This window comes from Choloepus didactylus, chromosome 4 (genome assembly GCF_015220235.1).
Source record: "Choloepus didactylus isolate mChoDid1 chromosome 4, mChoDid1.pri, whole genome shotgun sequence".
NCBI lineage: Eukaryota > Metazoa > Chordata > Mammalia > Pilosa > Megalonychidae > Choloepus > Choloepus didactylus.
Genome location: NC_051310.1, coordinates 102,548,585 through 102,574,585, shown reverse-complemented (window position 1 = coordinate 102,574,585; position 26,001 = coordinate 102,548,585). Strand labels below are relative to the sequence as shown.

The 26,001-nt window shown below is 54.0% G+C and overlaps 1 protein-coding gene across 3 annotated transcripts in view; it reads left to right on the top strand.

Annotated features, from left to right (window-relative positions):
• LINGO1 (leucine rich repeat and Ig domain containing 1) overlaps positions 1 to 26,001 on the top strand; it is a 194,988-nt gene that overhangs the window by 25,479 nt on the left and 143,508 nt on the right. The gene's annotated exons all lie outside the window — the stretch shown is intronic.

Here is a 26,001-nt window from a genome sequence, read left to right as displayed (position 1 = left end):
TGTTCTTGAGAGGCCTCTCTGAGGCCACAGAAGGCTGCAGTGGGAGGGACTTTGCTCAACAGGAAGAACAGTGGGGGAAGGCTTGGGCAGCAGGCTCGACTGGAATATTATCTCCCCTTTGCAGAAGAAGAGGACCTAGCATCTCAGCAGGGAATGGGCCTGAACCCCCTTTGCTCCTGAAGGAGTTGGTGAGAGCTGTAGTGTGGCCACGGCTTAGCCAGTACTGTCCTCCCTCCGGGAAGCTGGTGGGCATGGCAGGGAGCCGAGGCCTGGCTTTCCTTCCCAGGAGCCCTGGGCTTTGCTTTAAAGTCCAGTTTTATCTCCATCAAAATATTCCTGCTACTTAGTCAGTCCTGAGTTGAATGAGCAGCTAATTGGCCCTTTCAGTTTAACCTGTAATTGTTGCTGGGTGATGGGGAGAGGGGATGCAGTCAGGGCTGCCCGGGAGGCGGCCAGGGGCGATGGAAGGGTGGGAGTGGGAGGTGAGGGGGCAGAGTGGCCTGGCCCTATCCCACCATTTCTGGGAAGGCAGATGGCAGCACCCACAGCGCAGGGTACAGGGGAGCTCAGCCGGCAGGGAGGCAGGAGGGGGTCCTGACGTAGTCTGGGGGGATGCAGGGTGGGGAGGTATCTCTGAGCTGGGAGCCTGGGGGTCTTGGAGGAGGTGACACCTGGGCTGAGCCTTGAGGTCTGTAGGATTCTTTTAAAAACACTCCATTTTTCTGATTATAAAAAATAATGAATGTTCTCTATAGAAAATGTAAGCGCTTGGGTATTTTGCCTGTCAGTCTTTTACAAACTATATATTTATGACATAATTGGGATCAAACTGTACTTACTGTTTTCTAATGTGCCTTTTGCTCTTAATACTATACCAAGATCATTTTCCCATCATTAAATACTCTTCTAAAGTACGATTGTTAATGGCTGTGTAATGTTCCAGCTTGTGTGTGCCATAGCATGTTTAACTAATTCTCCACTGTGTATTTTGATTATTTCCAATGTTTTGTCATGATAAATAACACTTGGGCGAAACACAATGACATATGTAGGGTTATGTTGGGAAGAAAATGTCTGAGCAGGGAGGAGAGTGCAGCCTAAGCCAGGGTGGAGAGGTGGGGAGTGTGGAGGGTGTTTGAGAGCGAGGTGCCCTTGGTCTGGTTAGGTAGGCACTGGGGAGTTGGGACTTGACCCAGCAAAGCTCCTACACCTGGGGGAAGCCCAGGTTTTTCCTCGCCCTTTCCCCCTGCCCCCCACTCTTCCAGGGATCTTGTGGTTGCAGGGGAGGGGCAGGTGAGGCTGGGGGCCCGGATGCTCCAGCCAAGGACTCTCGCTCACCGGTGGGATGAGTGGTGTTTAAATCAAGGCCTTCTGCTCACTGGTGAGCCTACCTGGGCCGCCTCCTCGCAGGTGGGGTGCACACACCAGCTTGAGGCATTTACTGACTTCAGCATGGCTAGGTAGAGGGACCCCCCTTTATCCCCTTGGTGGGGGTGGGAGATGGCCCATGGTGAGGATGCCAGACAGCCAGGGTGGGAGGGTGGGGTGGCAAGTGGTCTCTTCCAGGGAGACTTCCCTGACAGCTGGGTGGAGCTAGTCCCCTCCCCTGTGTACCCCAGCACTGCTCACACCCTGCGGCTCCTTCTCCCCATGGATTGTGGGGACTCTTGGGGTGAGTCCAGCCTGATTCGCCCCCATTTTCCCTTGTGACATTCAATGGGTACTGCACAAATGGTTACTGAGGTCATTCATTCATCCAGTCATTCATTCAACACATGTGTATTGAACACCTGCTACGTGTCAGGCACTGTTCCACATGCCCAGCCTCCACGAGTGAGTGAGTTAGACCAGGTTATCACCCTCAGTGGGCTTAATTCCTACAGAATAGACAGCCAAAAAACCCAGATAACATATATTATATACATATTAGGGAGTAGTAAGTGCCATAGGGGACAAAAGGCCAAAAAAGGGAGCTGGCATGGAGGGAGCTATTCTCTGCAGAGTGGCCAGGCAAGGCCTCTTGGATGAGGTGCCATTTGAGCAGGGACCTGAGAAGAGGGTCTGCCCAGGCCCTGAGCTGGGACCAGCAGAGAGGCCAGCGATGGGGACGAGGGGCTGAGAAGTGACACTTGCCAGCTGGTGGGAGTTTCTCTGAGTGTGGAGGTGGGTTGGAGTGTGACTGGAGGCTGTTGCTGAATTACAGGCTCCCTGTCACTGCCTGGTGGAGAAGACATGCTGGGGGTGGGAGTGGGCAGGGACGGGAGCTGACAGGCTAGTTAGGAGACCCCTGCAGGAGCCCAGGGGAAGATGACAGACAGGGCTGTGCCTGGGAAAGAGCGTACAGTGGGGAGAGTGGTCGGGTGCAGGGTGCTCGGAAGGGCTGGCTGGTGGCTGGGCAGTGGGTTCTGGGAGAAGAGGGCCAGGGGGTAGCCTGAGAATGTGGTGGGTGTTGGTGCCTTTGGCTGAGCTGAGGAGTGGGTGGTTGAGAAGTGGATTTGGAGGAGAAAAGGAAGAGTATTGTCTGGAATGTTAGGTCTAAGGGCCAATGTCCTGTGGAAGGTTGCAGGGACAGTGGGTGCAAAAGCCTGCACTGAGGGAAGAGGCTGGGTCTGGAGATGTCAATGCGGGAGTCATCAGCAGCCCTGGGCAAGAACACACAGGAAGGAATCTGGGCCTGGCTATTGAGGGTGAATCTGGCCTGGGTGATGGGTGAGCCCGTTACCTCAGCCTTGCAGACAAGGTCTCTGGATTTACCAGCCTGGAGAAACTCCACCCAACTGGCCTAATGATTGGCACCATCATTCTGTAACATCCTTCAGGGCAGCTCCAGGCAGGGAGGGGGCCCCTGATCCTGGGTCCAACCCTCCCACCCTTTCCTCCTAAAGGGATTCAGGGGAATCTGGAGCAGCCCAAGCCCCTTTGAGCCCTCCCCACCACAGGTCTTCCTTCATGCCATGCTCCTCCTCAAAAACCTTCAGTGGCTCCTTGTTGCCTAAGGTTGAAATCCTTCTGGTTATTCAAGGCCTTTCTTGATCTGGCTCAAGCCCCTCCTTCCTGCCCCCTCCCTTTTTCCAACTGGCAGCTCTCCTCCTCCATCTCTTGCCACCAGCCAAATCCTACTTCTTCTAGAACCTCTTCCCTAACTTCCCCAACCCCTTGTCCCCTTTGACTGTTTGTACTTTTCACTGTTCTCCCTCCCCTGACCCTGTCACATTGTCATCCTCATCTTCCACTTGTCTTCATCTTTGCCCTCCTCGTCCTTTTGTCCCTCAGGTCTCCTGTCTACATGCTGCCCTGCCCCCCGGGCACAGTTGTCAAAGCTCTTCCTAAATGCTATCCTGTTCAAATCACAGTGCTCTTCCCAGCCCAGGTGCTCAAGCCTGGCTGTTCACCAGGACCACCCAGGGGTGATATTAAGGAGAGGGATCCCTGGGTCCACCCAGACATTCGGATCCATTTACCTGTGATGGTCAGCCTGGTGGGAACCCACTGGCCTAACCCAGCCTCACACCAGGGGAGTGCAGCGTCCCTGAGAGAATGGTCCTCTGACCTTTACTTGCACACCTGTAGAGACGGGGACCTCACTCCCTCAAGGACAGCCCTGTTCTTGGAGGCAGCTCTGACACAGAGAAAGCTCTTCCTTGTGTTGGTTGAGCTGAAGCCTGCCTGCCTGAAGCCTCCAGGATGGGTCTAGGCTCTGCCTGGGTCCAGGGCACACTTGTCACCTGGGAGCTCTCCTTTCCCACCCCCAGGGTGGCGGTGGGGGCTCAGGACATGGCTGCAGCTTGATGGATGGAGGCCTCTACCACTGCTTGCCTGGGGCATCCTTGGGTAATTAGCATTGCCTGTTCTCACCCTGCCCTCCATTAAAGGACTGACCTCACTGGGCAGTGTAGGGCTTGGAAGACTTGGCAACTTTCTGCTCAGGCCGGGTCTGCGGCTGCCCTAGCCAGCCCCACTGCATGTCTTTGGACTAAGTTTCTAGAGCATGGCCACATCCTTCATCCCAGCTCATCCTTAATTCCAGCCATGAGGAAGATGGATGCTGTTATTCCCTATTATTCTTTCAATAAGCATTTGTTGAGCACCTATTATGTGCCAGGCAGTGTTACGGGGATGTGAGCAAACTAAGGTTTAGAGAGGGGCAGGGGTGTGCCCAAGGTCACACAACCAGTGAAGGGCCGAGTCAGCACTAAAATCCAGGTCTGCAGGAACAGCCCTGTGATCTCCACAGCAGTGAGCTGCCCCACAGGGACGCAGGCAGCCTTGGTGGGGCAAGGGTCTTGTGCCTTGAGGTGTGCAAATGGAGGCTTGAGGTCGCACGGAATCGTCAGGGATGTGGAGAGGAGATTCTGGCCTCAGGGCAGCACCAGGGCTTCCCTGAGGTCTGTTTCAGCTTTGGGATGTCAGTCGGAGCTGAGGTGTGTGCCCCATAATGATTCAAGCCCTGTACATTCTGGGTGAAGCACAGGGACACACCGTTGGGGCTGGGTGAGGAGCTCCTACGGGCTCTGCCACCCCCTAGATGGTGACCTGGGCAGGTGCTGCCACTCTCTGCGCTTCAGTCCACCTGAGTATAAATTGGGGACAATCCTGCCTGTTTTTCTCATGGGCCTGTGGTGAGTTTCCAAGGAGAGAATGAATGGAAGGTGCTCTGTTTTTGCTCATCTTTCCTTTAGTCATTCTAGATGAGATGGCCACAGCCTTGACCTCTACGGTGCGCTCAGACAGCGGGTGGGGCTGGCAGGGGTAGGTGGCCATTGGAGGTGTGCCCTCTCTGGAGCCAGGAGATCAAGTCCTGGGATTTGATCAAATCCAGGATCTCTGGAGCCAGACTACCCAGGATCAAATCCTGGCTTGGCAAATGGAGTGAGTTTAGGCAAGTTACTTAATCTCTCTGGGACTCAGTCTCGTTATCACTAAATTGGGAATAAGAATAGCATTGACCTTGTGTGGATTAAGTAGAATGATGCATGTAAAGGGCTTAGAGCAGTGTCTGGTGCATAGTAAACATTCAATGAAGAGAATCCTGGTGATCAGCCAGGAGTGTGTCATGGCAGGTGGCTGAGGGGAGCTAACTATTCATGAGCGTTAGGCTCTGGGGTCCCAGCAGACAGTGGTCCCTGCCCTGTGTGGGTGGCTGTCATCATTTCAACCCTTCTGGCATTTTGCCACCCTTTGTTCTGAGCATGGGGTGATGATGGGGTTATGGAGCAGGCACCCACAGGGAGAGAGAGGCCTTCTCACAGTCAGTGGGTGGGGGTCTGGGGTCTGTGTGGGTGGGGTGGGGCCCTTCTAGATGAGATGTGCTCCCCACCCAGCTCAGCCAGGATGGCTGGAGATGTCCGACCAGAAGCCCTTCCTGCCTCTGCCCCCCTAAGCCACGGGGGGTGGTGCCTGTGCTTTGTTAGCCTTTTGCGTTTAGCCTGCACGTTTTGGGAGAGGAGATGGTGGGGAAGCAAAATTAAAATTCCTCTTTGAGAAGTTAACAACTTCCCAATTAAAGGATTCTTATTTGTGAGATGCCTTAGAGGCCTTTTCAATCAAGAGGCTCTTCTGAATAATAAAGGGCTGAGATGGGGTTGGAGAGAGACCAAGTAGAGCCTGTGACAAGGGTGAGGGGGACTTTGAAGATGACACCCCAGGCCTTGAGAGCCCACAGTTGCATGGGGGGAGGGTAGGGGGTGAAGCAGCTCCCTTCTGCTCAGTGGTGGGGTGGGGGTACATGGGCAGGGCAAAGAGAAGGGGACTGTCCTCTCCCCTACCCAGCACAGCCTTTAGGCCTTTGGCCCCCAGGCTGGGCCTTGAACCAAGTGCAGCTCGTGACCTCCACCCTGACCCCTCTGTCCTCTCCAAATGGCTCTCAGTTTTGTCTCTTCTGGTCGGACATCTCCAGCCACCCTGGCTGAGCTGGGTGGGGAGCACATTTGCCCTTGGGGAGCACTCCTGTGGGGCTTCCCTGGCTCTTCCCACTCGGGTGGGGATGGAGTTGGGAGAAGGCTGAGGGAGTGTGAGTGGTGGACACTTGTGGACCTCATGCTCAGGAGCAACCGGGAGGGAGGAGATGGCATCTTCTTGGCTTCTGAGACTCCTGGGTCCCTGGTGCCCTGGCCCCGCTCTCAAGGCAATATCCCAGGTGTGGTTGGTGGGTGTTTGGCAGGTTGCTCTTTGGCCTGCCTTTCAGCCTGGCACCCCCACCTGGTGCTGCCCTGCTGGTTTCCTGGGAGACAAGATCTTTCCCACTTGGAGCTGGGTGTCTGCTGGGTGTTCCAGAAGTGCATCCTCAGATCCTGCTGGGGTAAACCAGCATTTACCTGGTGCCTAGAGTGTGCCAGTTGTGCTTGTTATGTCTTCCTGGTACCTGTGGGTCAACTGTTAACTGTCCCCATCGACAGATGAGGAGATGGAGGTTTGGAGAAGTCAGGTGACCCCTCAATACGGAGAGGGGTTCTTGCTCAAAGGGGCTTCTCATTCCATGTCCCCTGGGGCCCTCTAGGTTACTGAGCAGAGAGGAGCTGGAGGAGACATGGGTCAAGCCCTGCTCCTCATTCGGCAGCCCAGGCCTGCACCCCAGACCCTGACAGGATCCCCTTCCAGGAATTGCCAAGATCTTCGAGGAGACAGTGCCAGAGTGGCTGCCTGTCCAGGCAGGGTGGAGAGGGGCACGGGAATGTCTGCAGCCCACACCTGCCATCTCCCCCCTCCTTCCTCAGTGTGTCCTACTTTCCAGGAGCCGTGGCAATCGCAGCTGCCTGTGTAAATACCCAGAACTGCGAGAGGCAGGCCTGCCAAAAGGTCAACCGACCACGCAGGCAGCTCCCTGGAGTCCTGGTGTTGGGCGATAATTGGGAGAGGGGGGTGTACTGGCTGGGGACAGGGAGGGGCCGTCTCACAGCACGAGGGAGAGTAGGCACCAGGGAGGGAGGATGGCATCCTGGGTTAGCAGCCTCTGGGGGCTGAGAAACTTGGAGTCAATTCCCATCCCTGCCCCTTATTGCCTGTGTGACCCTGAGCAGGTGCCCCAGCCTCTCTGGACCTCAGTTTCCTCCTGGGTGGCCCAGGTAGCAGCAGTGACAACCTCCCTGAGGGCTGGTGAGGATCAGATGGTATAGCAGGTATGAGTGTGCCAGGCTCAGGGTTTGTGGCTCATGTGTGTGGCATGGATTTGTGCAGTGTCCTAACAACACCATTTGGTGGGGCTGGTTCACATCCCTGTCAAGTGCTTCACCTCTCTTGACCTCAGGTTCCCCATCTGCACAGTGGATATCATGATTCCCATCTCACAGAGATGATGTTCTCCCTTAGTGGGAGTCCTCTACCCTCTTCCTGAGCACCTGGTGGCTTTGTCTGGGCTTGGCTGGGCATGGTGGCCACAAAATGAGTAGGTGACATTATCCCTCCCTACCAGTAGCAACATGTCAGAAGGACCAAGGAGTAATGCCGTGAGCCTCAGGGAGGGGAAGAAGGTCAGGGCTGGAGCAGTCAGGGAGGACATCCTGGAAGACACTGGTCCTTACTGTCCAGGAGGATTTGGGGAAGCCAGGAGATGCTGGGAGGGCACTCCCAGTTGGGGATAACGCAAGCAAAGGCCAGGCAGGAGGAGCACGCACAGGGTTGGGTGTGAGCTACCTGAGAGCAGCCTCTCGTGGGAGTTAAGGAACCAGAGGGTCTGATTTCTCCAGGGCTGAGAGATGGAGAAGTGCGAGGTTTCTGTGCTTGGTTGGGAGGGCCGGCAGATTCACTCTTCTCTAGCACCCACTGTTTGCTAAGCTGAGTCAAACCTGCCCTGAACAAGGCCTTTTAAAACCTGCTCAACAGCATGGGGAGGGGGGGTCACACTTATTTCATTCTAAGGAGCTGGAACCTAGGCTCTGGGAGACTAACGACTCGCTCAGCTTACATTTCAAATCTCAACTCCAGATGCTGTGCCTTTTCAGTGGTTCTATGCCTCTCCCCAGGGTTGTGGATTTTAGAGACTTCATTGGGTGAGCTGGATAGAGTGACACCCAAATATGCAGTTTTCCTTGGCTTTTCCCTTCTTTCAGGGAGGCTCTGAGAGGTTGAGGGAGTGACCCAACACCACACAGCATTGGGGTCTGCATACCCTGGCTTCCTGGAGGGGATATGCTGTCCTTTTCTCCTCTCTGGGGTCTTCCAGGCTCTTCGAGGTCTGGGGACCAAGGAGGCCTTCCCAGCCACAAGCCAGGTCGTGCCTCTCAGCCACTGAGGGAGCCTTTAAAATAGCCCCAGTTTAAAACCTATGAGTGCCTCAAAACAATGAAAGATTTCCCTAATAAAAGAGGAGACATACTCAGGCATGTCCTAAATGAATGGAATGACTTCCGGGATTAATCTAGGATGTATGACAGGGCGTCCAGCCAGGAAGAGTGCACGGTGGATATTGTAACAAATTGTTTGCTCACCAGAGTAATAATTCTTCATGTGTGCCTGCTGTAAGGGGAAGGTGCCTTGGTCCCCAGCAGCCGTGATCCCTCACCAGCCGGGCCTGAACAGGGTCCTTGCTAGGCTGCCTTACCTCTAGGTTCTGGATCTTCCAGGTCCATGAGCCAGTCTGGGTCCTGCCACCTCCTTTCTCTGTGCCCTTGGCCAGGTGGGAGCTGTGCTTGCTACACAGTAATCTCCCTCCCCTGCTATGGGAGCCAGATCTTCCTCTGAGAGCTTTGGAGACTCAGACAGGCCCATCCCTCCACACCAGCCCATCCAAGGGAGGCGCTCAGCAGACTTGAGCTCAGCTGCCTCAGTTTACCAGTACAGGGCCTGGGTGACTGACTGCTCCCAGCTCCCTTACCTCGGGAGTGGGTGGGGTGTCTCCACCTTGGCCAGCTTGCCCAGCCTCCTAAAGTGTCTTCGTGCCGTACCTGGGGGAAAGGGAGGCTAAGCCACTCATGTGCAGGAACATAAACAGACCCCACTAAAGTGCAAATGAGTGAGAAAGACTGCGTGTATTCCACTTCCCTCTGCCAGCTGGGTGTGCCGGGGGTGGAGGAAAGAGCACTGGTCTCCGAATCAGACAAGCCTGAATTTGGTCCCACTTTCCAACTGTGGGACTCTTGGCAACTCCCACGACCTCTCCAAGCTTGCTCATTTGTGAGAGTTGGGATTCTTACCATCGTCAGCTTGCATTTTTTGAGTATGTCTCTGTGCCAGGCAGGTGTCAGATACTTACTGTACACAATCTCATTTATCCACAAAACAGTCCTGTGAGGTTAATACTCTTATAATCTCCATTTTACAGATGAGGAAAATGAGGCCCAGAGAGGCCAAGTATGTTGCATAAAGTGGCTGGGCCAGGACTCAGACCTGGTTCAGTCTGATTCCTTGAGTCTGCTTCATGAAGTTGTTTAGAGAAAAGGGCCTGGATCCCAGGTGCTGTTCCAGAAACCTCATCCCCACCTTGCCCTGCTCCCTCTCCTGATGGGAACAGGGTCTTACCTGAGCAGAAGAGGCTCTGAGGCCCTTCCGAGGTGGGAGACCCTTCCCTCCACCGTCCTCTGTCCTGGAGCTGACTTGCCTTTTCAATTCCATCCATCCCTCCATCCCTCCATCCCTCCATCCCTCCATCCACCCATCCATCTCTCCATCCATCTATCCCTCCATCCATCCATCCATTCATTCAACTGCTTACTCCTTATGTGTTTATGAAACACCTACCACCTGCCAGGCGCTGTGCTAGGTGCTGGGGACACTGTACCTGGAATGGCCAGACATAGCCCCTGCCCTCAGGTAGTTTACATTCTTGTGGGAGCAAATCAACAGATAATTTGGATGGCCAGCCTGTGACGAAGCCAGGAAGGGCCCTGAAAGAGGGAGTGGCTGGGGCGGAGGGGTGAGCTGCCTTGGAGCTGAGTCCTCAGAGTCTGGGAAGAGACGGCCATGAGAAGGGTGTGCTGAGAGCACCGAGGCAAAGGCCTGGAGCCGGGAAGGAGGGTGTGGGTTTGAAGACCAGAGGAAGACTGGGGCAGGGTGGGGGGGAATGGGAGCGAGGGGGAGAGGAGTGGGAAGCGGAGGCCTCGGCGGCCCTATCGAGGAATAGATTTTATTAGGAGAGCGGTGGGCAGCGTGGAGGGTGTTAAGCAGGAGAGTGACAGGCTCTGACTTCTGCGTTTCAAATTCCATTCTGGCTGCGGTGTGGAGAATGGATTGGAGGCCGTGGCAGGAAAAGCAGGGAGCCTGATGGGGAGGTGGGCACGGGCTCCTGATGAGAGCGCAGGGTCACGGCCGGAGGTGGCCACGGAGATGGGGTGCTGGATGGACATTGGCTGTGGGGTGGGGGCTCAGAGTCTGGGGTCAAGGTAACGTCAGTTTGTCCCACGACAGTATTGACTCGGCACCGTCTTCTGAGGTGAGCAGTCTGGGCATGTGGGAAGCATGCAAATTCTGATTTGGACTTGCTCAGTTTGGGGTGCCAGCGAGCCATCCAAGTGGAGAATCAGTCCTTCAGGCAATACCGGGGACCTCCTGTGTGTCCGCAGACAACCTCAAAACAACTCCTCACACCTGGTCACACTTGTTCTGAGGTCAAAGGCTTTGCCCGAACACGTTGTCAGGTCCATTTTTCAGATAAGGAAACAGAGGGTCCTTCAATCCCTATACCATGCATGGCCCTCCTCTAGACCCCCATGTCAAGAGGAGGAAGCAAGAAACTACGAGGTACTCGATAGGAAGAGGGCAGGAAAACTCGGGGAACCCAGCGCCGTCTCCTGCTGATGCCTGAGAGAGAGTGTGCGTGTGTGTGTGAGTGTGTGTGTGTGTGGGCATTTGTGCAAGCATGCGCGTGTGTTGGGCCCATTAACAAACAGAGAAATAAATTAACAAGTATTCAACCCACCAAATGTTCCTTCTGTTCTGTATAATAGAGCATGGGAACATAATTTTTCCCTGGAGCAAATTGCTACAGCTGAACCTGCTCTGTGTTTTCCTCCAAAAACTACTTAAAATTCCAGAACGCTTGTTGATTTCGGGCCCTTTCCCTTAACTGCCGCCTGTCCTAACCCCCAGGCTGCTTCCCTCTGCCTTGCCTTCCCCATGTCGGCCCTTGGAGGAGCCAGATGGTCACAGCAAAGGGGTCCCCACTCTGCAGATGAGAGGAACCAGGGGCACAGCAGCTCAGGCGGGGGGCACAGGGGATAGGGGCTTCGGGTGTGTTGTGCATGAATTAACTGCCCAGGGCTGGCAGAGAGGACTAGCGCATCCCACTGGAACCTGCCACAGACTTGCTGTGTGACCTTGGGCAAGTCACTGCCCCTCTGGGCTTTAGCTTCCCCCTGGCAGAGTGGAGCCGACCCGCCTGCCTCCTCCATGTGAACAGGCCTGGGGCTGTACGGAGGCTACGCAGATGTGAGCCACTGCCTTCTGGGACATGGTGCTCAAGGCATGGGGTGCCCCCCTCACCCCGCCCCCAGGCCCTTACACGGAGCCTTTGGATTCAGGGACTCTTGCCCTGCTTCTGAAATCCTCTAGGGCACACTTCAAATTTTCTTAAAGCAAATTAATTTTAAATCCACTTTAATTAAACTTATCTCAGAAAAATGTGTATTTATTTAGAGATCCTCTCTTCATATCCTGATCATTCCTGACATTCAGAGCCCAGCCCAGGCCCCCACTTCCAGGCAGCCCCCTTAGGGGTAGGAGCCTGGGTTGGGGGGCGGCCTTTGCCTGCTGATTCCTGGCTGGCTTGGGTCTGACCAAGGCAGAGGGAGAAGCTGGAACCCACTCAGGAGCTACAAAATTCTGGCTTCCTACCTCTGCCTTGAGGGGTCTGACTAGACTTTATGGAGGATGCAAATTTCCATCAACCCAGAAACTACCTCTGAAATCCTCAGCAGAGGAATTAAACTGCAAAGAAGTTGCCAGGGCTTTTGCAGGCCAGATGAAGGATTGGCTTGGCCAGGGCCCACTTGGGTGCTGGGAGATCCAGCTGGCCTGGTGCTGGCCTGTCTCCAGCTGCCAGGACAGTTCAAACCTTGCCTCCTCCAGGAAGTTCTCCTTGATTTGCCACCCCAGCACTCCTTTCCCCAAGCTACGTTGAAGCTGCATGGCCTGGTGTTTTGTTGGAAAACTGGTTTAATTTCTCCCTAGCTCTCCTCCCAGCACAATCTGGACACATGCTGGGGCCTCCATAGTGACCCTGTGGCTTAAACTGCCTCCTGGCTGAGGCCTCATTTTGGGGGAACTCCTAACCCCTTATCCTGGCCCCATACCCCAACCTATCCCCAAATCCAGGCTACTTGTCAGTTGTCTTCAGTGGCGGATCTTACAGACCCTCACATCTGCCATGTCTTCCCTTCACGGCCCACCATTGCCCACAAGGGAAGGCTCAGTCCCCTTGGCCAGCTTTTCAAGGCCCTTCACAACCTAGCCCCTGCCCTACCACTTTAGTCCCACATACCGTCCCCTCCCTGTCCCAAGAACATGTCTTGCTATTTTGTTCTTGCCTTTGCACCTGTAGCTCCTCCTGCCAGGTGTGAAGATGTCATCTCATCTGTCCAGTGAACTCCTGCTTATCCTGCAAAGCCCTTCTCAGCATGACCTTCCCAATGCCCTGGTCTGAGTTGGTCTCTCCCTCCTCTGAATTCCCATGGTACTCTGGGCTTCTCTGTCACTGTGCTGAACACCCTGGATGGTCATTGTCAGGGCCGAGTGGTTCGCTGTGGGTCTCAGTACCTCCTCGGTATCTGGCTCCATGATGTGCATGGAGCCAATGAACGGCTGAAATTATGGAGCACTAACCAGGCCAGGCACTGCTTTAGGGTCTGGTAGGCTGTCACCATGAGTCTCATATTCTAGTAGGGGAGACATATTAAATAAGATAAATAAGCAAAATACATATTGTGTTAGTGATAAATATCAAGAAGAAAAAAGTCAAGTGGGAACAGGGCAAAGGAAATGTCCTGGGTGAGGGGCTCGCTGAGAAGGTGACTTTTAGGCCAAGACCTGAAGGAGGTGCGGGAGCCGTGTGGACACCTGAGGAACAGGAGGTGGGAGCCTGCGGTCTGTGTGAGGAACAGTGAGGAGGCTGGCGAGGCAGGAATCAATGTCCGAGCCATCCAGGCCAGAACATGTAGGCTGCCATAAGGGCTTTTTCTTCCCGAGATGGGAGACACTGCAGAGGGGTGACCTGATCTGAGTTGGGTTGTGAGGATCCCAGGGAGGCTGCGTTGTGGATCCTGAGGGGGACAGGGAGAGCAGCAGGGAGCCCAGGGAGGAGGCTTTTGCAATAATCCGGGGAAGAGAGGTGGTGGCTTGGAGCAGGGTGGTGACGGTGGGGGTGGTGGGGAGTGGTCAGACTCTAGACAGAATTTCAAGGTAGAACCTTCAAGATTTGCTGATGGTTAGATGAGCTGTAGGGGTGAGAGAGGAGGGGAGTTAAGGGTTGATTCTACAGTTTTGGGTCTAAGCAGCTGCGAAGCGGGGGTGCCACCATATGAGATGAGGAAGCCTGCGGGATCAGGCCTGGGTAAGATGGTGGTGGTCCAGAAGAGGGGTTCGGGTGGGTGGTTGGTGACCCAGGCTTGGAGAGAGCGGAGTGCCATGCCCTCAGCCTCCTGGGGGCTGGGGGCAGGCTGGGTGAGCACCCACCGTGTGTCAGCCCAGCACCTGGCTTCCCTCCCCGGTGCTATCTCAGGGACCAGGGCCATCTCTGCTGGGCAGGAGTGAGGAAAGGGCCAGGCGTGAGGCGGGGGGAGCACCTCCCTGCCAGCTATAAGTCTGCTCTGAGCAAAGCTGCTAAGAGCTGGGCTCTGGGGCCAGTCTGCTTGGCTTTGAATCCTGGCTGCTCCACCTTCAAGGGGTATGGCCTTGGCTATGCCTCAGTGTCTTGTCTGTAAAATGGGTGCTTAGCAGTGCTGACCTCATGGCGTCATGGTGACGCTTAAATTAGTTCAAACATGAAAAACGCTTAGAACAGAGCCCGGCCTGCTGGGAGCAGTCCATATGTGTCAGCTATTAGGCCCTCAGGCCAGGGGATCCAGGCTGTGGTAGAAGGAGCCTTGCAGTACTCGGATCTGGGTTCGAATCCTGGCTCTCCCATGGACCAGCTGTGTGACCTTGGAAAAGTAATTTCCCCCAACAGAGGCTGGGTTTTCTCCTCCATAAGCTTCCTATAGTGTTGTTGGGAGAAGGGCTTGGTGGCCACACTGTGAGCTCAGTCAGGGGTCAGCTTCCTTCCCTTCTTCCTGCCGAAGCCCCTGGGGGAGTGACCCCCAGCACCAGGCTGCCTCGCTGTCAGCAGGCTCCATCTTAGAGCTTGCAGGACAGGAGGGGTTGCATGGGGTGGGGTGGACAAGGATTCGCTCGTGGCCCTGGGCATGGTGAGAGGGTGGCAGGAATGAGTTTGTGTCGTATCCAAGCAGCTGTGGCTCCCTGGTCATGGTGGTGGCCAGCTCGACCACGGCAATGTATTCTGGCTGTGTTAGAATCTGCAGGGAAGACATGTGGTGATATTTACAGCCCAAATCATCATCCCCATAAAGGGAGGTGGGGGTAGGGGCTGGACTTGTTGATACTATCATAAATGGAATCTGTCTCCCTGGAAACGGCGGTGGCAGTTGTGACCACAGGCTGACAGATGTGCACGCTGTAATGGGCCCATGGTGGTGATGGCGAGGACCTTGGGAGGGAGGGATGGGTCATAACTCACTAGCCTGGAGCTCAGGGATAGCAGCTGTGCTAATGAGGGCATGGTGAAGATGCTGGTGGGGGTTGGAGGCCTGGAACTGGGCAGCTGGGGAGAGGGAGCAGGGGAGTGCCCACTACAGGCCAGGGTTTGGGGGACATCCTCTAGCCTCTAGCCTCTGGCTCAGGGCCAACCTTAGGGACAGTCCAAGCTGGCAGGGGGATATTTTCAGAGTTAGCGGCCTTCCCTAACTCTTCAGTGGTGGGCACATGGGAGACCCACCCCCACAAGGTTGTTCTAGTCCTAGAGAGGCATGGACATAGAGAGGGGCTGCTGCAGAGTCTTGGCTTAGGCCGTGGGAGGCTGTATCACAAGGAACAATGAGTCTGGAATGAAGAAGGGTATGGCTGGGGTGGCTTAGTCGTGCCTGGGATGCTGGGGACTGTCCAGGGCTGGGTGTGGTGGGCATGGGAAGGAGACACATGCTGCTAGAGCTACGTGGGCCGGGACTTCACCGAAGTTGTCTCATTTCAGAGAGACTGAGGGACTGGCCTTCAGCCAGCTAGTAAGTGCTCCAGCCTGGGACCCTGCAGGCCCACAGGGAGGTTAATGGAGATAGAAGGTGGGGAAGGCATGGAATCTACAACCTGGGGAATGACAGGCTTAGGGACTGTACTTGCTGTCCAGAAATCTCTGACTAGGCCTCAATGGGCGGCCCCTGCCTCAGGGGCAGAGCCAGGACTGGGGATGAGGAGTCTCCAATGAGAGCTACAGGTAGGCAGGCTGCCTTGATTGGTGGTGAGCTTCCTGTCATTAGAAGTATGCAAGCAGGGGCTGGATAGTCAGGGAGGCTGGAGAGGGAATTCCTGATGGGGAGAGGGACGGGAGGGGGAACTTGATTCAAAGGCCTGTCCTAGTCCCCAAGGCCTGCTGTCCTTTGTTCTAGGAGGAAGTTGGCGTGTGACATGAGTGACAGTGTGCACTGCCCCTGAGCCCTAGGCCTGGGCAATAGGAGGCCTGGGCCCCAGCCCTGCTTGGGCCTGACTTGCTGTGTGGCTTCAGTTGGAGTGCTTGGCCTCTCTGGGGCAGGAACCAGGACGCCGAGGGTGTGAAGGACCTCTGGGCTGGAGAGTAAGAACAAGTTCCTCTTGGCCACTTTCCTCTGCAGATGGTCAGACCCAGGTAAATGGGAAAGAGGTAGAAGTCCAGGAGCACCTGCTGGTGATCTCTGACCAAGGTCAGGGCTCAGTGTGTTTCAGGTTTAGGGCTCAGTATGTGACCATGACCAGGGCTCAGTGAGGGTCAGGACCCCTCTCTGCTGAGTGGGCTCCACCCTCTGCCTCATTAGCCTGCTGCTCTCTTTACTGATGTCGCTGGCCTAAACTGGGGTGCAGATGGACTGGCGATGTGTGGCGGGTCACTGGTCCACTGGCACTTACACTCTGCTCAAGGGGAGGTGCTTGAGATCGCACATGTGAGCAAGTGTGTGAGTGTGCATGAGTGTATGTGAGCAAGCTGAGTGTGTGAGCACGCATGAGTATGAGTGAGCCTGTGTGTGTATGAATGCATGTGTGAGCACGTGTGTGTGTGAGCGTGTATGTGCAAGTATGTGTGGACGTGAGTGTGACGAGTCTTGCCCAATTCGTAGGGGTTGGATCTAGGTCCTGCTGGATGCCCCACGGCTTCTGGTGTCTAAGGGTGTGCAAGTGGAATTGTGGGGGGTTCTTTCTGGATTCCAGGTAGACTCTAAACTGGAAGATGCTGGAGTGACAAGGGCCCTGGGAGAGGCAGTGAATGGGCAGGAGGGCTGTTGGCAGAGCCTGGCTAAGGACAGAGTGGGTATTGGACAGTGGCCCAGCATCTCATGTGAGTGAAGAGCCCACCCTCCCCTGCTCACTTGAGAATTCCAGAAAAACTTCTGGAAAGTGAGGTGCCCGCCATGCATACCCTCTCCAGTCTCCTAGGCTGTCCTCCAGGGGGCTGGGGGAGGATGCAGGGGCTCTCCTGCCCCCTTGCCCACTCTGCCCTGAGGCCAGCAAGAACATGGGCTGGCCCGTGGTCCCCTAGAGGGTCTGGCAGGGCAGGGACCAGAGCCTGAGCCTCCCACAGCTGAGGAGGGCTGTCAAGTGTGCGGGAGGGCTCCCCATTTGGGGTCTAGTAACTGCTGTTTTGGTAGGTGGAGCTGAAGAGGTTTTGGGTCCCCTCCCAGAATTCATGGCTTGCTGTCCCCTTTGGAGCCATGGAGGAGGGAATTGAGGAGGGATGCTGTTTGTGAGGGCTCGCGGGAGCCATAGGGGTGCTCCCAGGATTTAAGAGAAGGGGTGGGTGGGGCCCAGAGACCTGAGTGGGCAGGACAGATGGGGTCTCTGGGCCCAGGGAGGGGCAGCTGCTTCTTGGGAAGGTTCTCAGTGTTCCTTGAGCAGAGGGTATTGGAAGAGAAGCTCTGCTCTGGGAGGGGGAGTCTCTGGGGTGGGGTGGGGGCCGCCTGGACCCAGAGTGAGGGTCCTGGTCTTGAAGTGGGCGCTGGGTGGGAGCCTTGTGGGTGGGGGCGAGAGTGCTAGTCTTAACTTCACTCTGCCCGCCCGGGCTGTGTGGCCCCAGGCAGGTGCCTTTAGCCCTGGGTTTGGTACAGTGAGCACATTAATAGTCCCCTCCCATGGGGTGGCTTGTGTGAAAGGGTCTCAGGGCTGGAGAATCATGCTTGACCTTCTTGTGTGGGGGGATCCAGGGCTGGGCAGGCAGCAGGCAAGGGGTGTCCGATGCTGGGGTGGAGGGGTTCTGGGATGGCTCAGTTTGTCGTCGTGTTCAGAGCTCAGGCTCTGGAGTCGGCCTGCCTAGGTTCGTGCCTCATCCTACTAACTGCCTCTTTACTTGGCTGTTCCCAAGCCCCAAACCTCTTCATCTGTAAAGCGGGGATTGTGCTCACTGCAGGGCCCGTTGTGTGAAGATTGAGTCAAACTGAGTCAAGCCTGGCACATAATAGGCCCGTAGTAGGAGTCCACTGAATGTTGGCCATCTTTGTTATAAATATGAGAACTGAACATGCTCAGGGTTCCAGCTCCCCACCCTCAGCCTGCCCCTCCATGTTCTGTCCGTTCTGTCTGTGCTGAGGGCTCCCAGGAATCCAGGACTTGCTGCCTCCTGAGCAGTCACATCGTCCAGCCCCCAGTGCTCAGATGTGGAGACTGAGGCCCTGGGGACAGGGCTTCTCCTCCTGTGCGTCCAGCGAGGGGCTCTGCAGGGTCCTGGGCTCGGGGGCCTGGTTAGGGTGCAGCCTCTACCGTCCCCCTTTCCTGGCCTCCCCACACCCACTGTCTCTCTCTTTATGAGCCCACCCTTTGAAGTTGGGGAAAGGGGGAGGCTCTCCTCAGCCCCTGACCATGTGTTACCTGACAGCAAATGCCCGTGAACCAGGTGAAGCTGAGTGGGTGGAAGGCCGGAGGGTGGCGGGAGGGCAGGGAGAGCTTGAAGCCCCTTCCCCAGCCCCGGCCCCCAGAGCCGAGCTGCTTCCCGCTAATTGGCGCTTTAACGAACCGTGCTAAGGCTTTCTCCCCGAGCCCGGTCCCAGACAGATAATTACAATGATTTTTTGGCTTCTGGGGGTAGCTGGGAGAGAAGGGGGAGTGGGAAGAGGGCTTCTCTGGCTTTCTTGCTGCCCATGGGTATTTTCAAACCTACTCACTCTCGCCTCATTTGGAGAAGGAAAAAAAAGTGTTAATGGACCTTTTTCTGCAGCTGAGAAGGACAATTTATGATAGAGGTGACAAACTTCATTTTAATGAGAGGCAAATTCCACTTTATTTTTAAACTATAGATTTTTTTCCCCCCTTCGCCTGTGGATTTTGGGCAATGCAAGTGAGGTCGCGGGGTCAGGCTGGCAGGACATGGGGGGCCGGTAGACAGGCTTGGGGAGGCAGGTCAGATCCCCACCCAGAGCTTCCATTTCCCACCTTGCACACACCCCCTCATTTCACACTCAGGGGAGTTCTGGGAGTGCTTATGGCCTCCGTTTATAGATGAGGAAACTGAAGTTTAGGGAAGTTAGAAGAGTGGCCTCAAATTGCTCTGGGAGTTTTAGGGTTCGTGGGGTAGGATTTGAACCCAGGCTGACTGATGCCAAACTTTACCCTCTTTCTACCCTCTGCCCTCTTACCCTCATGCTGCTGAGCCCGAGGGTGTGAGAGCCCAGTGAGGGTAGGACAGCCCACCCAGCTCCCTCTCAAGAAGAGGGAGGGGAGCTCAGCTCAGAGAAGCCTGGTATAGTCTCAGGCCCTGGCTCTGAGCCCTTGGGGGTGCATTGCCCCAGGAGGAGGCCCCTAGGGTTCCTCTTCCCATGGGGTATGGGGATGCTGCTTGAATGTTCACTGCAGGCTGGGATGCCCAGTGGAGGTGAGCCTCTAAATGGGGGCTGACCCCCCTGAGGATTCTAGCACGGACGAGAGGGGATGCTCCAATCTCCTAGACAGCCAGGCTTTCCTGAGAGAGTCTTGGAGGCAGGGACCAGGGTGGGGCTTCCTTCCCATGTAATCGAAGAGGCATTGGCTCTCAGACCCTTGGTTTCTAGTTCAGAGGAATCTATTGCATACCCTCCACCCTGCCTCCCCCACTCCCACTTGGGACAGTGTGAAGAGTGAGGACATGAAGGCTTTAGAGTCAGACAGAGCTGGAGTCAAATCCCAGCCCTGCCTCTCATCACTGGGGACCTTGGGCAAGTCCTTGTTTCCACATCAGAAAAATGGGTTAATAATATAGCCTGTGGCTAGGGCAGCAAGGGGTATAAACACAATGCTGTATGGTGCTATATGATGTCACATATGTAACAGGTGCTCAAGAGTGGATGTAGATGTTAAATTCCTAGAATCATGAAATTTAAGAATCATAGATCTTTAGAGGTCTGGGGTCACTACATGTCAAGGTTGAAAGGAAACTTTGGGTCCCTGGTTCAATCTCCACTCCAGAAGGGGGGTTGCTCCTCTATATCCCACATCTGTTTTGCCTGGTGCCCTCTCTGACCCTGTCTCACCCTAAGGCGGTGGGTGTGAAGTGCTGGGTTAGAGGGCAAGGCTGTGGGGGAGGGGGGACTTCAGCTTTCTGGGTGAATGGATGACATCGGTCATCACGGGGGTGCCTAAGATAGGGACCAGCCCTCTACTTCAGGACCCACCCCACTGACTGACGCAGGCAGGGGCTGGGGGACATGGCAGGTGCCTGGGTTCTCTCTCTGGCCATGGGAAGCAGCTTGCCCAGGCCCGGCTGGGCATTCAGGCCTTCTGAGCTCTGCCCCTGAATTTCTGAGCCCTGCCCGGGCCAGTCCAGCTCAGGAGGGCCGGGTGACTCCTGCAGATTGCGGAGGATGAGTTCTTTCCTGGGTCCGGAGCACGCTTGGATTTAAATCCCACTCTTCCTACTGGGTGACCTGGGCAAGCCTTCTACCCTCAGAGCCTCAGTTTCCTCATCTGTAAGTGGCAGCAGTAATTGGTCCCTCTGGGCAGTGGTGATGTTGGTGAAGCCCCACCCAGAACCCAGCACTTAGTAGGTTCTGTCCTTGGAGAGAAGGCACTGGTTTCAGGGCCTGCCATTTCCCTGGGTGTGAGCCTGGGAGGAGGTGCCCGAGGGGTGCCCTCTCCAGCTGAGATCACCAAGGGTTATTTGCCCTTTGCACCAAGCTCCAGATCACCTGTCTTCCAATCCTAGGGACCCCTATCTCAAGCTCCCTAGTCAGGCATATTTGACCCCAGATCCTAGCCCCAGCTTATTGGCTGTGTGACTGTGGGTAAGTCACTAAACCTCACTGAGCCTCAGTTTCCTTATATGAAAAATGGGGCAGGTCGGAATGAAACACGCTCACGTGTGTCAAGCACTTAGCCCAGCATGAGCACCTAAGGGAGGGGAGGTCTGATGTGAGTTCCCTGCCTCATAGAAGGAGCTCCTGATGGTGGCTGTGTCAGGCCCTCCTGGCCCTTTCTTCCCAGGGAACATCTCTATTCATGGCATGGGATGTGGGACAGTGGGGGGGGGGGCACAAGGCAAGTGGGTAACAGCTGTCTGGCTTGGCAGGTGTGGGAGAGGGGTGTCTGGTGCTGGCAGGTGTGGGTCGCTGTCCACCACGGGTGGGGGGGGCGCTGAGAGAGGCTTGGTTCCCTACCCCTATCCTTTCTCCATGGCAATCCCCCTGCCTCCATCTTTTGCTCTAGTTGGCTTTGACATTGCACGGCTTAACCTGGGGTTTGGCAGGGGGGTGGGGGGCGGGGAATGTGCCAGCAGGGGGTGGGGCTTCCCACTCTAGGTCCAGTCCTGCCCGAGGCAGCCTCCTCGGTCCCAGCAAGGTGCTGGGACACCTCTTCAGTTCCAGTGAGCGTGGCGCTCAGTGGTCATCAGCACCAGTTCAGCACTGTGGCCCCGAGCCTGGCCTGGGTCTGGCTGCAGCTGGACTCGGAGCCCAGAAATGGTCCCTAAGAGCAGTGGGCGCCATGGAAGGCTCTTGAACAGGGGCGGCCGGAATCAAAGCTGGGTTTATTGAGGAGGGACAGGGTGGGGAGACACCTGCTGTGATGAGACTGCAGCAGGAGGCAGAGGGAGGCCCCTCTACTCACCAAGCCAAGGCTCCTTTACCAGCCTGGCCCTGGACCCGGCCCCAGGGAGGGTCTGCAGCAAGAGGGGGCCCCAGGGCCTCCAGAAGCTGTGCCCTGCACTCCTGCTGCCCTGCACCCCTGCTGCCCTTCCTACCCGGCCTCATCTGACCTGATGAGGAAGGAACTGAGGGTATAGATCACCATGGCAAGGTGGGCCTCGATTTCCATTAAAAGGCTGGGTCATGAATTTTTCTTTCCTTCTGACAAGCCTGGCCCTGGGCTTGGCTGGGTGTGATGAGTGAGATGAAAGTGCCCCACACCCCACTTCCCCAACCCACTTGACCAGGAAGGCATTTTGGGTGTGGGGAGGATAGCAGGTGGTGAGCAAAGGGGGGAGGGAGACAGAGCTGGGGGTGGGGTGGGGACTCTCATGACTACCTCCCCCTCCCAATCTATTCTCCTCTCTCCTCGCCAGGATACCAGGTCCCCATGGCCTTCCCAGCTTGCCCCTCAGCGACCCCACAAATAAATCAGGGTTTTCCTTTCACAAATCTGGTTCTCTTGCTTCATGGCTCTCCTCACAATTTGTATTTATTGCTTTATTTGCTTAATGTGAGGGCAGAGGCTGCAGCTGCCTTGCCCATAGCCTTGTCCCCAGTGCCCGGGACAGAGGAGATGCTCAATAAATATTTGTGAAATGAAAGCTAGAAGGAAAAACTTAGCAGGCTTCTGGTTTGGGCAGGACCCCTGCCCTCCTGAAGCAGGGGAGGAGGAAGAGGAACCCAGGGCTGCTTCTGGCCTCTTTGTGGGAAGGGAGGGGGCCCAGGCTTTCCCTGTGAGTGCAGACGGGAGCTGGCCAGGAGGCTGGATCACCCCATAACCACTTTGTGATCCCTGTGTGGCTGGAGCTTATTTCAGGAGTAACAGGGTTCCCAGCTTCCCATCTAGGCCTCAGCTGGGGTCCTGGTGCGTGGGGAGCACGGGACTCATGGGCTCTCACAGGATGGGGCAGGAGAGGGGCTGTTCAGAGGCTAAATCCTCCACTTCTATAGTCAAAGTCAATAGGTAATGCCTCAAGCGTGAAAATCGAGGAGTAGCCACATAAGCTAGTTATTTAGGAGCAGGGAACACACATACAACACACAAAGGAATTTTTAAAAGTTGCTCAAGAGATTTCCTGAAGAAATCTTTTCCTGAGCTTTCTACCTGCTCAAATTCAGTTTATTTAGACACCCACTGTGCAGCAGACATGCTGGGACCCCCATCACCATTTCTCTGGGAGTCCCTTTCACCTCTCTCCCGTGTTGGGGATCTCTAGCTTCCTGGATCCCATGTCTTCCTCTCCTTAGTTTACACCTTCATTTTGGTGGAACGCATCCTTCAGTAGCTTCCGGAAAAGGTGCATAAGAGGTACATTTTTGAGATCTAGCATATCTGGAAAAATCTTCATTCTGCTGCAAATCTTGATAGTCCAGCTAGATGTAGAACTATAGATGGAAATTTTTCCCCTTGGAATTTTATAGGGCTTGCTTATAAAGTTGCTTACAGTGTGGGTGTTGAGAAGTCCAGGGTTGTTCTGACATTTGATTTCTTGCAGGAAACCTGGGATTTTTCTTTTTAGAAGCTGGTAGGAGCTTCTCTTTCTCCCTAAGTTCTGATAATCCTCTGTGCTGTGACCTGGTGAATATATTTTGTTCTATCCTAGGGCTGCCGTAACAAAATATCACAAACTGAGTAGATTAAAATGGCAGAAATTTCTTCTCTCGCAGTTCTGGAGGTGCTGGCAGGGCCCGGGCTCCCGCTGAAGCCTGTAGGGGAGGATCAGTCCTTCCTTGCCTCTTTCGGCTTCTGGTAACTCCCGGCGGTCCTTGGCTTCTGGCAACATGGTTCTGATCCCTGCCTCCTCTTCCCATGGCCCTCTCCCCTCTGCACCTCTGTCTTTTCTCCTCCTGTAAGGATAGCAGTCATGTGGGGTTAAGGCCCACCCGACTTCAGAATGAACTCATCTTAACTTGATTTTATCTGCAGAGACCCTATTTGTAAGTTAGGTCACATCCCCAGCTACCGGGGGTGTATTGGCCAGGGTTTTCCAGAGAAACAGAACAAGAGATATATTTTAAGTGATTTATTGTAAGAATTGACTCATGCAACCATGGGGATTGAGAAATCCAAATTCCATAGGGCAGACTGCAAGTTGGATACTTGATGAAGGTGACATCGAATTCCCCAGAAGAAGCCACAATCTGGGAACTCCACTGAAGGTGTTATAAATTCCCCAGGAGAAGCTGGCTGGCTGGAGTAGAGATAGAAATTCTTCTTTCTGACTGATGAGATAATCAGTTCTCCCTTTAAGACCTTCAACTGATTGGATAAGACTTCTCTCCTTGCTGAAGGCAATCTCCTTTGTTGATTGTAGATGCAATCGGCTGTAGATGTAATCAACTGACTAATGATTTAAACCCATGAAATACCCTCACAGTGACAATCAGGCCAGGGCTTGCTTAACTGAACAACTAGACACATAACCCAGACAAACTGACACATATTAACCATCCCAGGGGATTAGTACTTGAATGTATCTTTTGGGGGGACAAAATTCAACCCACGAGAGTGAACATCTGCTTTACCCATTGTACTGGGTACCCAGTGACTGCTTTCAAATTGGAAATCCACATTCTTTGGCTCTAGAAAAGTTTATGAATTATTCCTTTTATGATTCCATTTTCTAAATTCTCTCTTTCTGGAACCCCATTTAATCAGATGTTCTGCTTCCTGGTGAGACCCCTAAATTATTTTTCCCCTCCTTTGTCACGTTTCTTTATCTTTCTGCACCTCTTTCTAGGAGATTTCTTCAACTTTATCCTTCTATACCTCCATCAAGTTTTTCATTTCTGCTTTATTATTTTTAGATTTCAAAAGTTCCTTCTTTTAAGTAGAGTAGTTGTAGGTTTACAGAAAAACATGCACAAGATAGAGTTTCCATATACCCCCCATTATTAATACCTTGCATTAAAATACATTGCATCCTAAAAATATATTGCATCCGGTTCTTGTTTCATGGATACCTTATTTTATTTATCCGAGGATAATAATGATAGCTACACCCCCCGCCCCCACCTTTGTTTCCTTTTCTCTCCATTGCCTGTTTCCTTCAAGTTGCATTTCTCTTGTTTGGGACTCTGTCTTACTAGAGGTTTTTATTAGTTAATTCACTTAGCAGAAATTTGTTGCTGGCCTCTGCTGTGCCAGCCCTATTCCATAGCACTGAAGAAAATGCTCAGCGGTGGTCCCTGAACTGACATTCAAGTGTCTGGTGGTTCTTGGTTGGTTGCTCCTATTTAGAAGTGGGGCACTAAAAGCTGACTGGCATCCATTGTGCATGGGTGGATTTGTTAACTGGGCTTCCTTGGGGCTGGTCTCCCTGTGCTGACTCAGTGGGGAGCTGCTGATGGTGGAGTCTCCGGAGAGTACTCTTTGAATCTCCTGGGAACTGAGTCAGGGAGGAAGGCAACCTGAAATTCAGCATAGAAATGCTTACCCATGCCTTCAGTTTTTCAGTATGGTACCCCCCTCCCCTCCACACAGGCTAGTGTTTCCCACTCCAGAACCCTCTCTGCTTGACCCTCCCCAGAGGAGAAATCTCCAGTCTTTTAGGCTAAGCTGAGGAGGGAATCCCCTTGGGATCTACAGGCTTTCAATCCGGGCTTCATTCCTGTGTCCTAGGGTATCTGGTGCCACTGGATGCTGAGCCTTCGGTGGGTTCTGTGGGTAATGGGACTCTACTTTATCAGCTCTGCCAAATCAAGACCACTCACCCATCTGTTTTCTAACTTTCAGAATCATGTTGCTGTTTCCTCTTCTTCCATTCTTTGTCCTTGTGGATTTTTGGACAAAGACCCTTTATTGAGGTAATGGGGTTTTGGCAGGGAGTGGAGGTAAAGGTGTGCGATCAATCTGTCGTGGATAATCTGTGCAGACCACAGTTGATCCTTTCTCCTGCTGGCAGACATTTCTGTCATTTCCCCTTTTCACTTTTGCAAACAAGCTGCCATGAGCATTGTACAACCTCCTTGTGCCTGTGTGGGAGTTTCCCCAGGAGTGGGAGTGCTTGGTGGTAGGGCATATGCATCTCCTGCTTTACAAGATAAGGCCAAATTGTTCTCCAAAATTGTTGCAGCCACTTCTACTTCCACTAGCAATGTAGGAGAGGTCCTGTTGTTCCACAGCCCCAACACCGCCAGGTGCTCTCTGACTTTTAAAATGTTGCCCAACTCAATGGGTGCAGAATTGTATCTCCTTTTGCTCAGCAGTTCCCGGAACACTGAGGTTGTGCAGGTCTCGTTATGCGTTTGTTGGTCCTTCAGGTCTCCTCGTCTGCCAATTGCCTGGTCTTATTCTTGGTCTTTTTTTAAAAAAAAAATTGGGTGATTTGTCTTTTTCTTATTGATTTGCAGAGTTCTTTATATAGCTTGAAAATGAATTTTTTGTTCGCTATACGTGCTGCAAGTTTGATCTTCTAATCTGTCTGTGACTTGTCTTTTCCTCTTTGTGGTATCTCATATTGCACAGATGGTTTACGTTATAACAAAGCCAAATTTCTCACCTTTATGGTTTATGCCTTTTTTTTTTTTAGCTTACTGGGAATGGGCATTTTCTAAGGCTCTTGATATATGTTGCTAAATTATCACTGGGAACAGTTGTCCTAATTTGCCCTTGGAGTGCGCAGAGAGATGAGAGGCATCCTAGGTGCAGAAATGGTGGGCACAGATGGGTGTGAGCGGGGATTAAGGAGCA